Source organism: Pseudophryne corroboree, chromosome 5 (genome assembly GCF_028390025.1).
Source record: "Pseudophryne corroboree isolate aPseCor3 chromosome 5, aPseCor3.hap2, whole genome shotgun sequence".
In the NCBI taxonomy this organism is placed as follows: Eukaryota; Metazoa; Chordata; class Amphibia; order Anura; family Myobatrachidae; genus Pseudophryne; species Pseudophryne corroboree.
This window is the reverse complement of record NC_086448.1, coordinates 58723294-58737354: the sequence shown is the minus strand read 5'-3', so window position 1 is coordinate 58737354 and position 14061 is coordinate 58723294. Positions and strand designations below refer to the sequence as shown.

At 54.7% G+C, this 14061-nt stretch overlaps 1 long non-coding RNA gene across 1 annotated transcript in view; it reads right to left on the bottom strand.

The window, feature by feature from the left end:
- LOC134928782 (uncharacterized) overlaps positions 1-10044 on the bottom strand; it is a 29988-nt gene extending 19944 nt beyond the window's left edge. Inside the window, exon 1 of the long non-coding RNA XR_010178007.1 lies at positions 9369-10044. This is a non-coding gene — a long non-coding RNA (uncharacterized LOC134928782). The remainder of the gene's footprint in view (positions 1-9368) is intronic.
- Positions 10045-14061: the final 4017 nt, after the last annotated feature.

Sequence of the window (14061 nt, the reverse complement as noted above, 5' to 3'; positions counted from 1 at the left end):
GGCGTGGGGAGATGAGCCAAAACGACCCGCTCGGAGAGACTCGGATGCCAGTTCCACTCAGGTGGCCCGGAGGGGATCGGACGACGAGCGACGAAGGTCATCACGTCGACTCAACGTCGGACCAGCCCTCGCCTACCTACCCCGGTACGACGGGCGTAATATGACCTTAGAGGACTGGAAGGCCCGATTAGAGGCGACTTTCCTCATCTACCGGGTGCCCGACGACCTGCAAGTGCCCCTCGCCCTGAATTCCCTGGAAGGCGAGGCTCGTCGGACGATCCTTTTACGACCCGAAGATGAACGCGAGGAACTGGAGGAGATCTACACTATCCTGGGAGATATCTACGGGGACACCTCCTCGGCGGGGACCCTCCGGCAGCGTCTGTTTGGCCGGTTCCAGAGGGAGGACGAGTCCATACCCCAGTACGCCAACGCACTCGAGGAGATGATGGTAGAAGTGCGTCGAAAGGATCCCGATGGGTTTGGGGCACTCACCAACACTAGTCAGATATTGCGGGATCAGTTCGCCATGGGACTCAGGAATGTGCCCCTGAGGCAGGTTATGCTGGATAAGATATCCCAGGATGACACCCTGACCTTCCATCAGGTGGAAATTGACGCCGTAGCCAGGGACCGCAATGCCAATTACGGACCCCACGCTGTATTTCCCCAATGGGTGCAACCGATCTCCGCGCCAGTGGCTAGCAAGGAGACCAACCCACTAGAGACCTGTGTGCAAGACCTGAAAGAAATCCTCCTCCGGGTGACTAAGGAGATGAGGGAAGAGGTCGCCCAGCTGAGGGATGAGGTGTACTGGCGGGACCACCAGGGTACGGAGTCCCGGTCTCGAGAGAGGGACACCAGACGGCCCCGTGGACGAAGCATGGGACCCGATAGCCGTCCTGGAGAGGGCCGGGGCCCTCGTTGTTACCGCTGCCATCGGTACGGGCATAGTGCCCGAACCTGTACCGAAGTGATCCCGGAGGCACAGTTAAACTGACCTCCCTCGCGGTAACGGGACCACCCGTGGGGGAGAGCGATGAGGGGAAGTCAGCCATTAACGAACAGGCTGAATTGGTAGGAGAGTGTCCCGTAGTAGTCAGCCGCCTTGGTGGGAAAGATCAGTCCTGCCTGTTGGATACCGGCTCTCAGGTATCCACCATTTCCGAGGCCTGTTTTCTTGAGCATTACGCTCATCTCAAGAGTGAGGTGTCCGAGAGCTTCATTACCCTCACGGCGGCTAATAACTTGCCCATCCCCGTGGTGGGGGTGGTGTGGATGGAAATGGTAGTTTGTGGCCAGGACCTGGGTAGGAAGGGGCTGCTGGTAGTCAGCAGCCCGGGGCTGAGCCATGGCCCGGTGATCCTCAGGATAAACGTACTCCGACATCTCGATCAGCTCTTGTTCCAGGAAAATGGACCACGATATTGGAAGAGTCTGGGAGTTCGGCGTCCTGTTCAGCAGGCTCTCCAACAGGTGGGACGATGGGGGGCCAGGGCCCTAGGGGCTATCGATGAGCACCTGGGTCTTTTGAAGATTGGTCACCACCAGCGCCTGGAGTTGCCCCCTCGCCAAGAGATCCTTATCCCTCTAGAGGTACGGACTTATCAGAGCCTAAATGGCATGGAGGTAATGGTAGAACCAACTGATGTGCTGGGGGTAGGGTCTGGAGTGATGGTGGCGCGCACCGTGTCGGTGGTGACCGGGGGGAAGGTCTCCGTCCGTCTGTGTAACCTCACCGACCAGCTTTGTCGAGTCCCGGCAGGGACAGTCATTGCTCGGGTGGTGGCGATTCACGAGGGTAGCATTCAGGGGATGCGAAAACTCTCCCTGCAGCCGGAGGCTTCCGAAGCATGGGCGTTGTCTGTTCGAGTGGAGGAGCAGGAGGGGGCCAGCCCCGAGTGGAACGGTACGATTATCCGAACGCAGATGGACGTGTCACTGGAAGAGTGCTCGGCCGGGGACGTAGCCAAGCTGGACCAGATGCTCTGGAATCGGCAGAAAGTGTTCTCACGGCATGAGGAAGATTTCGGATACACGGAGGACCAGCAGCATGAGATCCGCACCGGAGACGCCCCCCCTGTTCGAGAGCAGTATCGGCCGTATCAAGAAGTAAAAAACATGCTGCGTCAGATGCTGGACAACCACGTGATCCAGGAGAGTAAAAGTCCATGGGCTGCACCCATAGTCCTAGTCCGGAAGAAGGATGGGACCATCCGTTTCTGTGTGGACTATCGGAAGTTGAATAGTTGCACCGTCCGGGACGCTTACCCTCTCCCTAGGATTGAGGAGTCACTAGCCGCATTGGGCAATGCAAAATTCTTTTCAACCTTAGACCTGGCAAGTGGATACTGGCAAGTACCGGTGGCCCCACAGGATAGGGAGAAGACCGCGTTTGTTACTCCCATGGGATTGTTCGAATTTTGTCGCATGCCATTTGGGTTGAACAATGCGCCCGCCACGTTCCAGCGGATGATGGAAAGGTGTTTGGGAGACTTGAATTTTGAGGCCTTGCTGATTTACCTGGACGACATCATCGTGTTCGCCGCGACCTTGGAGGAGCACTTTGCTCGACTCGACATGGTTCTCCAGCGGTTGGAAGAGTATGGTCTGAAGGTCAAGCCCCGGAAGTGCCATCTGTTGAAATCCAGTTTGGAGTACCTCAGACATGTGGTGCCCCGCGATGGGGTGTACCCAACCCCAAGCAAGGTGGCGGCAGTCCTGGAGTGGAAGGTGCCCACCACTGTCACGGAGCTGCGGGCATTCCTGGGTTTGGTGGGGTATTACCGACGCTTCATCAAAGATTTTGCCCGGATCGCGGAACCCCCACATGCCTTGCTTCGAGAGATTGCGACCACGAACAAAGCTACCCTGGAGACATGGGGAGAAGCGCAGAACCTCGCCTTTAACTGACTGAAAGAAAGTCTCACGGAAGCTCAGGTGTTGGGGTACGCAGATTTTGAGAAGCCCTTCGTTTTATACACGGATGGAAGTCTGCAGGGGTTGGGCGCGGTCTTGGCTCAGGTTCAGGATGGGCAGGAGCGGGTGATTGCTTACGGCAGTCGTAGCCTGCGAGAGACTGAGAGGAACCCAGACAACTACAGTTCCTTCAAGCTGGAATTGCTGGCAGTGGTGTGGGCCGTAACCGAGAAATTTGCGGAATACTTGACCGCCGCTCACGTGGACATTTTTACGGACAACAACCCCTTGGCGTACCTGGAGACTGCCAAGTTGGGTGCCTTAGAGCAACGGTGGGTGGCCAGGTTGGCCAAGTTCTCCTACAAGATTCGTTATCGTTCAGGGAAGAGTAATACCAACGCGGATGCCCTGTCTCGCTTCCCAGTGGAAACCCCAGAGCCTGGTGAGGAAGAAGACGACTGTGGAGAAGAAATGCCGGATCTAACTCGTGTGCGGCAGCCCGTTGGCAGAGAGTTGTGTCAGCAGAACGCCCAGACTGCCTTACTCAGGTACACGGAAATGGACTGGGCACAGGAACAACAGGTTGATGAAGGTTTGGACCTCATTCGACAGTGGATACAGAGGGGTCATCTGCCATCTCGACGGGAGCAGGATGGGCTGACCGGGTTCTGCAGGAAGGTGGTGCGTCATTGGGACCAATTGCGGGTCTGCGCTGGTACCCTGCGGAGGCAATGCTATTTTGAGCAGGAAATGCGTACTGTTGAGCAGGTGGTGGTGCCGGAAGTCCGGGTGCGGTCATTGGTGGAAGAGGCGCACGAGCAGGGGGCCCATTTGGGACCCCCATAAGACATACCATTGGTTGAGACGCCAATATTTCGCCCCCCGGCTGCAAGCAGTCGTGGACCAGGTGTGTCGCGAGTGCAGGAGGTGGCGGTTGTTAAGCCACAGGAACAGCATGTGCCCATCCAGATGATCCGGACCAGTCGGCCATTGGAGATGCTGATGATTGACTACGTGTTGATCGGGGAGTCAGTTAGTGGACATCAGTATGCCCTGGTAATGACTGACCACTTCACTAAGTTCACAGTAGTGGTCCCGACCCGAAACCAAACTGCGGAGTCAGCAACACGAGCGATCATTGAGCATTTCATTCGGCAGTACGGTTGCCCCGAGCGGATCCATTCGGACCAAGGGGCCTGTTTCCAGGGGCAGCTGATGGAACGCCTCTGCCAGCTTTATGGCGTTCAAAAGTCCCGCACGACGCCTTACCACCCGCAGGGAAATGGAGCCTGCGAGAAATTTAACCGGACTCTGCTGCAGATGCTCCGCGTGTTGGAACGAGCTGAGAAGCAGCGATGGCCTGAACATGTACAGGAACTGGTCTGGACTTATAGCAACAGAGTTCATCACACCACTGGATTTTCCCTTTTTTTTTTTGTTCGGTCGACCAGGGCGGGAGGCACACGACTTACAACTGTCCAGGACTGAAGAGGAAACGCCCCTAGCCCCTGCCGAATGGGTCGAGGAACACCGCCTACGGCTGAAGACGGCCCACGAGTTGGCTAGAAGGCTTATCGCAGACCACCAACATCCACCTGTGAGGTCCCACGAACCTGGGCCGCTGGTCGTGGGCCAGCGAGTGTTGGTGCGAGAGGTCCGCCCGGGGGGGAAACTGTCGGAACGGTGGGAGGTTACCCCATACCTGGTTCGCCGTTGCTTGGCCCCGGGTGGTCCAGTATATCAAGTGGAGTCTACTGATGGAACGGGACGCCTGCGCACGTTACATCGGAGTAAACTGCGACCTTGTCCTTTCCTAGATCCGGTTATTGAGGCTGAGTCCCCTGCAGAGGAGGACGGAGTTGGGGCCCCTGCCTGGGAAACTCCTGACCCCTGCCAGACGAAGAATGGTGGTTGCCGGTCGAGGAGAATCAGCCGGAGGAGGCATCGGAGACTCAACCCCCAGCCGATGTTACCTCCCCCTTACCGAGACGTTCTCAGCATTCAAATAGGGGCGTCCCGGGCCCTCGCTACGCGGATCCAAACTTTGTGCGGTCGGACTCTTGCTTTGTGGGGACCACAAAAGACAAAGGGGGGGGAAATGTGAAGGGGGTTGCCCCCTTCTCCCGTGTATCGTGGCGGGCGGCGGAGCGACGGGTTTCGGCGCGGCGGGCAGGCCCTAGCCTGGAGGGGCTTGCATCCGAAAGGATTCAAGTCCCTCCAATCGCGACGTCTCATTTTGAACAGCGCGCCAAGCGCGAGCCAATCAGGGCTCGCGCCTTGGCCGCCAATCGGAGCTCGCCGCGGCGAGCCAATCGGAGCCCGCCGCGGTGTGCCAATCGGAGCTCGCCGCGGCGAGCCAATGGGAGCTCGCCGCGTCATAGCTCTGCCCGCTCCCAGCGTCATATAAGAGACGCTGCGGAGCGGGAACGGGCAGTCGGGCGCCGGATGAAGACTGAAGAGGATCTCCTACTGAAGAAAGAAGACTCTTCGCCGAAGATGGAAGATCGGGCGGCGGCGGTGGCGGAGTCCACGGAGCCGGCGGCAAGGAGGAAGACGTCGGCGGAGGACGGCGGCCACCACCCGAAGTCCGGCGGAGAGTGCTGCAGCGTGTGGAGAGCAAAAGAGCTAACAAAGCTCCCCGCTGCAGCCTCTCCCACCGAGACAGGTAGGCGGCCTTGGGCCACCTCCACATATATATAGTCCACCCTAGAGCACCAGGGACAGGCACTAGGCCTGTGGGAATAATCAGGCCCTGTCGGCCTGTGCGCACGGTAGGCAGGCCTCCTGCTTGTGCCCAAGCTACCAGGCCTCCTGCCTGTGCCCCAGATACCAGGCCTCCGGCCTGTGCCCAAACCAGGCCCCTCGGCCTGTGCCCAATAAACCAGGCCTCCGGCCTGTGCCCATATCAGGCCTCTGGCCTGTGCCCATACCAGGCCCCTCGGCCTGTGCCCATACCAGGCCCCTCGGCCTGTGCCCATACCAGGCCCCTCGGCCTGTGCCCAATCCAGGCCTCCGGCCTGTGCCCAATCCAGGCCTCCGGCCTGTGCCCATACCCGGCCCCTCGGCCTGTGCCCATACCAGGCCTCCGGCCTGCGCCCATTCCAGGCCCCTCCAGCCTGTGTCCATTCCAGGCCTCCGGCCTGTACTCAGTCGGGCCTCTCAGCCCTGCGCTCTCTCCCAGGCGTCCAGGGCCATTGCAGCATACGGGACCTGGGGCGACTTTGTGCGGACCGGTCCGGATCGACGGGAAGTGGGCTGTGCGGCAGCTTCCACGGGATCCGTGGCCGGCGCTAGGAGCCGACCGGCTCCACGTGGCGTAGACTCCAGGAGATTTGGAAGTGTGGAGTAACGTTCCCGTCCCACACGTCGCGAGTCCCCGATCGTCTGGAGTGGTAGCCGTCTGCTCTGGACCCCCGTTCCCGTCCCCTGTTAAGAACGGAAGGCAGTGGCCAGTGACCAGCATCTGGAAGGTAGGACTGGTTATTCAGGGTTAATCTGTTGGGCCGGGGAATTGTTCCACTGACTTGCTGGGTGGTGAATGTGGTTAATTAGTCGGGTCTCTGCTTGTTTGGAATAGAACCAGTAGCCTCAGTTGTTTAAAGCAGTTTGCTTAGGCAGGCGTAGTTGGCTGTAATTGTTGTTAGCCGTAGTGTAGCCTGCAGGTAGGGAGGCTGCTCTTCTTGTCCCAATAGGAGCGGAGAGGTGCGACAATCAAGGTGACCCGCAAGTTGGAAGTGAGTATTGTCCTGTGTCTGTCTGTCATCTCCCCTGTATACCGGTCGGGGGTTTGCTCACGGACGTGAGGACCCCCCCTCACCACACAACGTGCGAGAGTGCGAGTGTGTGAGAACTGGGTAGCTGGGGCCTATTGGCCAGTGATGACCTTCCGCCCAGCCGGTGAAGGTCGCGGCTACCCCTGACGTGCCCCGTACTCCGGACGGAGGTCAAGGCGTACGTCTCAACCGGTATATTCCTTCCTTCCAGGTTCCTCTTCGACCGCTGTGAGGTGGTGTTCGCGCTGGTGAGTGGTCCGGAGAGCTGAGCCCCTGACGCTTCTGGGTATCGTCTGCGGCAGGAGTTGCACAGGTGGGTGGAGTGACGACACCTGCACGGCAGCAGGCATTACATCATCGTTTAGGCCTGTTACACATGTACACGCGGCTGCCATTGCATTGTATGGGGTAGCAAGGTGTACGCATAGCCAGAGCCAGTGCTACCTGCTCAGCAAGGGTATGCAATCAAGGGAGGTGCCAAGCTGAAGAGACGCTCTCCCTGCTCTGCTACCTTCTGCTGCCGGCTGCCGCTGCCCCTGTCAGAATGGATGACAGGTAGCGGCGCTGGCAGTGGCTAGCGCTGCTCCCTCTCTCACCTCCTCCCCAGAGAGACTGCAGGCAGTGTGCAGACTCAGCCCACACACAGCTTGCAGGCCTGGTCACGCCCCCTTATAGAAAAAAGAAAAAAAATCTTTGCAGTGCCTGATCCCTGAGCCCCCAGCCCTCAGCGCCTCAGCCAGGGTCAATTCGGTGGGGGAGTCTGATCAGTGTGATCACCCCCCCCCCCCCCCCCACACACACACACACACACACAGACACAGACACACACCTATACAGGAACAGGCAGCGGCTCAGCAGTAGCAGCAGCTTCTCTGCCTAACTGCCGCATGTGTTGTGCTCCCAGGATGACAGCTTATGCTGCTGCCCAGTAAAGAGGGATGGTGGTGGGAGTGCGGCAGACCAGGGTCCCTGCTGGGCCACTCCATTAGTCATAGGCCTGGGTAATTAGTACCCGCTCCCTCCCCTCTCTCTGCGTCACTACCGACATCCTACAGCCTCTGCAAATGCTGAGGGCTGCCCAGCACAGGACAAGGCCACCCAGCATGTGTGGCGCCACCTCCCGATGCATCCGCAATTTGATTGAGGACGTATCTGATCTAAGGTTGACCCCTGGCAGCGCAGCCTGGTCCTGCAGTCATTTTCTATCCAGAGTGGCTGTGTGTGACATCCCGCCCCGCCCCCGTTTTTTCCGGCACCACCCCCGCAACACCTTAACCTCGCTACGCTGTCGCCTGTCAATCACATTGTGGTCACATCCATCGGGGAAGCAACCGCAATGTGTGTGGCCTCACGCCCACTGCACACGCACAGTTTGCTGCCACTGGTAAACTGCGCTGAGGGCCGCTATTGCGGCGGGGTCTCAATGACCTTCATATTGGGCTGTACCTGGCCTAATGTGTATAATGGGCTGTACCTGGTATAATGTGTATAATGGGCTGTATCTGGCATAATGTGTATAATGGGCTCTACTCTGGCGTAACGTGTATAAGCAGCTCTCCTTTGTGGTGTAATGTGTATAAAGGCACTGCTGTGTGGTCTAATGTGACTAACGCGCACTGCTGTGTGGCGTAATGTGAGTAACGGGCACTGCTGTGCAGTGTAATGTGACTGACGGGCACTGCTGTGTGGCGTAATGTGAGTAACGGGCACTGCTGTGCAGTGTAATGTGACTGACGGGCACTGCTGTGTGGAGTAATGTGACTGACGGGCACTGCTGTGCGATGTAATGTGACTGACGGGCACTGCTGTGCGGTGTAATATGACTGACGGGCACTGCTGTGCAGTGTAATGTGACTAACGGGTACTGCTGTGTGGTGTAATGTGACTAATGGACACTACTGTGTGGGTTAATGTTAATTGGTACTATTCTGTGGCCCTATATTTTTTGCGCGCGCCTGCCCCTGTTCTGAGCATGGCAGGCACCAAAGGAAACTGTCGCCCTGAGCTCTTCAAGATCTACAACTGGCCTTGTCATCGATTTTAAATGTGAATAAGGGGCACTATTATGTGGCGTAATATGAATCAGGGGAACTACGTTTGGGTTAATGTGCATAAGATTGTAATACTGTGTGGCGTAATTTGAATTGTGGGTACCATTGTGGTCACGCCCCTTCCTTGTGTGACTACACCCCTTTTTGCAGTGCGCGCTCTCTCTTTTTTACAGATGGGAGGACGCCAAACACTCCAGCAGCGGCCCTGCGCATAGCGTACTTCCGTTATGCTACAAGCAGTGTGCATCGCAGCAATACTATGTAAGGACACATCTGTAGTGTTATTATCACAGGGCTCCCTCCGGTATTTTTATAGAGTTGTTTTTTAGTAAATTGGGCCAGATGACATTTCCCATTACAAGCAGGCCCGGCAACAGGGGGGGGTCAAAGGAGACACCCGTACCGGGCCCCAACGTTGTAAGGGGCCCCAAGGTTCTGGGGTAACCATGACTGCGGCAGTGTGGTGGCTGCGTGGATTTAGAGGCAGTGCGGTGCAATAAATGTATTAAAATGTATATGGATCGCGCCTGGCCGCCTGCCTGCCGCAATCGCAGGGGGGGCGCCCCTGACCCTATTCTGTGAGGGAAAGTTTGTTGCTGGGCAACTAACAGCTGTCAATCATTACCTCAGGGCCCCCTGCCACGCCCCTGCCAACACGTGCTGTTACTTCCCCTCTCTGCTCCCGGGTGACAGCCGCAGCTTCCTGGAGCATCTGTCTACAGTTTGGTGGGGAGTTATCACGCTGACCTTGACTTGCTGACTGCTGCTCCCCACCACTGGTTTCTGACTCCAGATCTCGTCCTGCCTGTGTCACCGGAGCATTCCCCTCTGCTTGGAGCATACAGCTTCCCCAGCTCCCTCCGGCTGTGTGCCTGGAAATGCTTCACGCTGCAGCACTCTGCCTGTGCGGTTCTATGGCGTCCCAGACACTCTCCAGGGATCTTTCGGTATCGTTGGCCAGCTGAAAAGCAGCAGGGAAAACATCACCTAGACACTGACTGCAGCCTCAGTGACCCCTGGATGAGACCTCCTGTTATATTTGGGAATTACTTTCCATTCTCCTTGTTGGGCTATGTGGCTCTTTAGCACACAGTAGAGGGATTTCTGCTAACTACATTACCTGTGCCCCCAGCTCACCCATACTGTCCTCCATTAAAGTAATTCTCAAAGACTTTTTTGGCTATGCCCCTAGCAGTTAATCCACACCCCCTTTTTGCAGCATGACCTCACTCTGCGGGGGGCATTTATATTGCTCTCACTGCGAGCAATATTGTCTAGAAACGGCCTTGGGGACCCACCACCGCCCCATGCCACCAGGTCACCTGTCTCGATATCCCCGTGTGTACAAAGGTGCAGATTTTGGGCCCACTGTTCTGGGTGCTCAGTCGTAGTGCAGCATATTTTTATTACATTGCATAGCAAATATTATCTGTTTTATACAATATGCAGTGTAATAAAAATATACTGCACTACTGCTGAGCACACGGCTAGCACTATCTGCACTTGGAATAGAACTTCTCTACATGGTAGTGACATTAGTGGCAGTGACAGTAGTGGCCTGGAGGGGCCCACAGAGATATCAGTGTACCGGGCCCCAAAATTTCTGTTGCCGGCCCTGATTACAAGTATGGGTAATGCCAACTGGAATGTGAATTTAAGGGCTTGGGGGAGAATTTTGCTAATTCTCCTACAATTGGCCTTTAGTACATTCCGGTGATACTAAAATATTTTAGTAAAAATAATATTGATAAATATGCCTGTACAGCATGGTTCAACAAAGATGTCTATGATGTGTGTCTGTATAGAAGGTAACAGAGGACACAGAAGTAAGACAGGGCAGGCCAGGCAATCCTCATAGTAGTGTCTGTTACCCAGAGTAACCTAGAATAACAATATGAGTACACAGGAGGCCAGACATTCCTGCATCGTCTAAGCTACAGCTCACATGTAACCTTGCCGTATTACAGTATGTACAGTATGATTGTGGCTAAGATATTGAATATATACAACTTGTCTGCAAATAGGAATGTCCTTTACATATGAAAACAACTTGAGAATATGTTTAAAAACTATTACAGTACATGGAAGGGTCTTAAATCTTAAGCTTTAGATGCAAATTCCTTCCTGCCTGCATGGGCCCTTAGATGCACACTCAGGGGAGGGTTGAGGGGCAGAGGATCCGTGTGCAGGCTCCGGTCGGGTCCCCTCTGGCTGTGCCATTGATCCTGGCTTTGTGCCACGGTCTATGGGAACATGGTGCACGCTCCATTTTCTCAAGGACATCTCTACTGCCCATGTGCAAACCATTAGGAAAATGGATACTGCACCCAGTGGCGGAATTAGCGAGCGGTGGGCCCAGGTGCAACAAAATGCTTTAGGCCCCCCCTCATCCCATCCAAGTCCACCCCCTCACCCCCTGGAGAGGATCTGGTGAAGGGGACCTGCTCAGGGCCAGAGAAATGGATACCTAGCAACAGTGCCGTAACTAGACATTTTAGCACTGTGTGCAAGAAACGGCATCGGAGCCCCACCGCATGCAAAACAGGGGCAGTGCGCGGCGTAGGTGCGCTCAAAAATATATAGGGGTGTGGCTTCGTGGTGAAGGGGTGTGGCCACAAAATAATACCAATTCATAAAACGGTGCACAGTAGTCTCCATTATTCAAATTATGCCGCAGAGTAGCACCGTTAAACCAGGTAGAGACCCTTTTACACCTTACGGCGGACAGATTCCCCTTTTTACACATTACAGCAGACAGCATCCCCTATTTACACATTACGGCCGACAGCGTACCCTTTTTACACATTAAGGCAGACAGCGTACCCTTTTTACACATTAAGGCAGACAGCGTCCCCCTTTTTACACATAACGGCAGACAGCGTGCCCTTGTTACACATAGCGGCAGACAGCAAGTACTTTTTACACATAACGGCAGACAGCGTCCCCTTTTTACACATAACGGCAGACAGCGTCCTCTTTTTACACATAACGGCAGACAGCGTGCTCTTTTTACACATAACGGCAGACAGCGTCCCCCTTTTTACACATAGCGGCAGACAGCGTGCACTTTTTACACATAACGGCAGACAGCATCCCCTTGTTACACATAGCGGCAGACAGCGTGTCCTTGTTACACATAGCGGCAGACAGCGTGCACTTTTTACACATAACGGCAGACAGCGTCCCCTTTTTACACATAACGGCAGACAGCGTGCCCTTTTTACACATAACGGCAGACAGCGTGCCCTTTTTACACATAACGGCAGACAGCATCCCCTTTTTACACATTACGGCAGACAGCGTGCCATTTTTTTACATAACGGCAGACAGCGTGCCCTTTTTACACATAACGGCAGACAGCATCCCCTTTTTACACATTACGGCAGACAGCGTGCCATTTTTTTACATAACGGCAGACAGTGTGCCCTTTTTACACATAACGGCAGACAGCGTGCCCTTTTTACACATAACGGCAGACAGCGTGCCCTTGTTACACATTACGGCAGACAGCGTGCCCTTGTAACACATTACGGCAGACAGCGTGCCCTTTTTACACATTACGGCAGACAGCGTGCCCTTTTTACACATTACGGCAGACAGCATGTCCTTGTTACACATTACAGCAGACAGCGTGCCCTTTTTACACATAACGGCAGACAGCATCCCCTTTTTACACATAACGGCAGACAGCATGCCCTTTTTACACATTACGGCAGACAGCGCCCCCTTTTTACACATAACGGCAGACAGCGTGCCCTTTTTTTTACACATAACGGCAGACAGCGGGGTATATTTACTAAGGTCCCGATTTTGACCGAGATGCCGTTTTTTCATCAAAGTGTCATCTCGGTAATTTTATAAGCAAAAATCACGGCAGTGATGAGGGCATTCGTAATATTTTGGAAGTCCTAGGAAAAAATCACGAATCAATACACCATCGGTCAAATACGCCTGCAATTTGCTAGAAATCGGGAATTTACTAAAAAGTGCAAAACACAAACACTGCCGACAATAGCCAAACACTGCCGTGATAAAATACAAATCGTGAAAAAGTGCTAAAAAAAAAACAGACCTGCTTTTTTATCCCGTGTTTGTATAGGCATGCACGGATCCATGAGATCCGTGCATGTTTTTCAGTGGGAAGGGGGGTAAAATGTTCTAAATTTACAGAAAAAAAATTGCGTGGGGTCCCCCCTCCTAAGGCAAACCAGCCTCGGGCTCTTTGAGCCGATCCTGGTTGCAGAAATATGGGGAAAAAATGGACAGGGGTTCCCCCATATTTAAGCAACCAGCATCGGGCTCTGCGCCTGGTCCTGGTTCCAAAGATACGGGGGACAAAAAGAGTAGGGGTCCCCCGTATTTTTTAAACCAGCACCGGGCTCCACTAGCTGGACAGATAATGCCACAGCCGGGGGTCACTTTTATACAGTGCCTTTGCGGCCGTGGCATCAAATATCCAACTAGTCACCCCTGGCCGGGGTACCCTGGGGGAGTGGGGACACCTTCAATCAAAGGGTCCCCCCCCAGCCACCCAAGGGCCAGGGGTGAAGCCCGAGGCTGTCCCCCCCATCCAATGGGCTGCGGATGGGGGGCTGATAGCCTTTGTGATAAGTGTTTGATATTGTTTTTAGTAGCAGTACTACAAGGCCCAGCAAGCCTCCCCCGCAAGGTGGTACTTGGAGAACCACAAGTACCAGCATGCGGCGGAAAAATGGGCCCGCTGGTACCTGTAGTACTACTACTAAAAAAATACCACAATAAAGACATTACACACACACCTTGACAGTATAACTTTAATACATCCATCCACACCTCCATATACACATACTTACCTTATGTTCCCAGTTCCCACGCAGGTCGGTCCTCTTCTCCAGTAGAATCCATGGTGTACCTGTAGAAAAAATTATACTCACATAATCCATGGTTGAAGGCTCCTCTTTAAATCCTTTTGTAATCCACGTACTTGAAAAAATAAAAAAACGGAGACCCGACCACGAACTGAAAGGGGACCCATGTTTTCACATGGGCCCCCTTTCCCCGAATGCCAGAAACCCACTCTGACTGATGTCTAAGTGGGTTTCCTCAGCCAATCAGGGAGCGCCACGTTGTAGCACCCTCCTGATCGGCTGTGTGCTCCTGTACTGTCTGACAGGCGGTACACGGCAGTGTTACAATGTAGCGCCTATGCGCTCCATTGTAACCAATGGTGGGAACTTTCAGGTCAGCGGTTGACCGAAAGTGACCTCACCGCTGACCTGAAAGTTCCCACCATTGGTTACAATGGAGCGCATAGGCGCTACATTGTAACACTGCCGTGT